Source organism: Leopardus geoffroyi, chromosome A3, assembly GCF_018350155.1.
Source record: "Leopardus geoffroyi isolate Oge1 chromosome A3, O.geoffroyi_Oge1_pat1.0, whole genome shotgun sequence".
In the NCBI taxonomy this organism is placed as follows: Eukaryota; Metazoa; Chordata; class Mammalia; order Carnivora; family Felidae; genus Leopardus; species Leopardus geoffroyi.
Genome location: NC_059336.1, coordinates 24,940,680 through 24,941,536, shown reverse-complemented (window position 1 = coordinate 24,941,536; position 857 = coordinate 24,940,680). Strand labels below are relative to the sequence as shown.

Below are 857 nucleotides of genomic sequence, written 5' to 3'. Positions count from 1 at the left end.
AAAAGACAGTTTGCAAACTGGGAGCACTGAAACCAAAGCATGGAATGAGTCTCAGGGGTATATAAAGTAGCCTATGTAATGAGAAAGCAGTGACTATTTATTCTTCACAGTAACTGGTTATAATACTAGAATTTTTTTAAATAGTAGAGAATTGGTTAGTAATTACCTCATATCAAACTTGGGAAACAGTTAAAGTTTTGCTTATGATTTTCCGAGGCATAAGCAAGAAATGACCCAGGTCAAGTTAATCTTATAAAATAAGCTAAATTAAGCTTTATATATGACTAAACTGATTTTGTCTTCTCAGGGAATTTTTAAAGGCTGATCTCCCTTTGTTTTTGTTTTGTTTTGTTTTGTTTTGTTTTTTGTTTTTTGAGTTTTTTAATTAAAAAAAAGATTTAATTGCTGTATTTCACCTAATATTTCAGCATCCATAAAACCAAGTTACCCCCAAAATAGGATGTTTCAAATGATCATTATTTTTTGACCATTTGCTATTTTCATTAAAAGTCTTTAAGAAAACATGGAACACTTCATGAATTTGTGTGTCATCCTTGTGCAGGGGCCACGCTAATCTCTGTATTGTTCCAATTTTAGTATATGTGCTGCCAAAGTGAGCACTGGTCTCCCTTTGTTTTTTATTTTACCATATATTCTGGATACAAGTCCTTTAACAGATATATGTTTTGTAATTATTTTTTTCCCATCTGTGGCTTGCCTTTTCACTCTCTTTATGGTGTCTGTTGATGAGCTCATAGACTGACTCTTGCTTATTGTGGAATATTTCATTGTGCATTTTGTAATTTTTAAGAGCCCGTCTTTGGCAGGGCTTTACTTATATGTGTGAATTTGTGTGA

The 857-nt window shown here is 32.3% G+C and overlaps 1 non-coding gene across 1 annotated transcript; it reads right to left on the bottom strand.

Moving 5' to 3' along the window:
• Positions 1–517: 517 nt before the first annotated feature.
• Positions 518–621, bottom strand: LOC123581829. Its single transcript, XR_006704041.1, has one exon. It is a non-coding gene; the product is annotated as a U6 spliceosomal RNA (small nuclear RNA).
• Between the last annotated feature and the right edge of the window lie 236 nt (positions 622–857).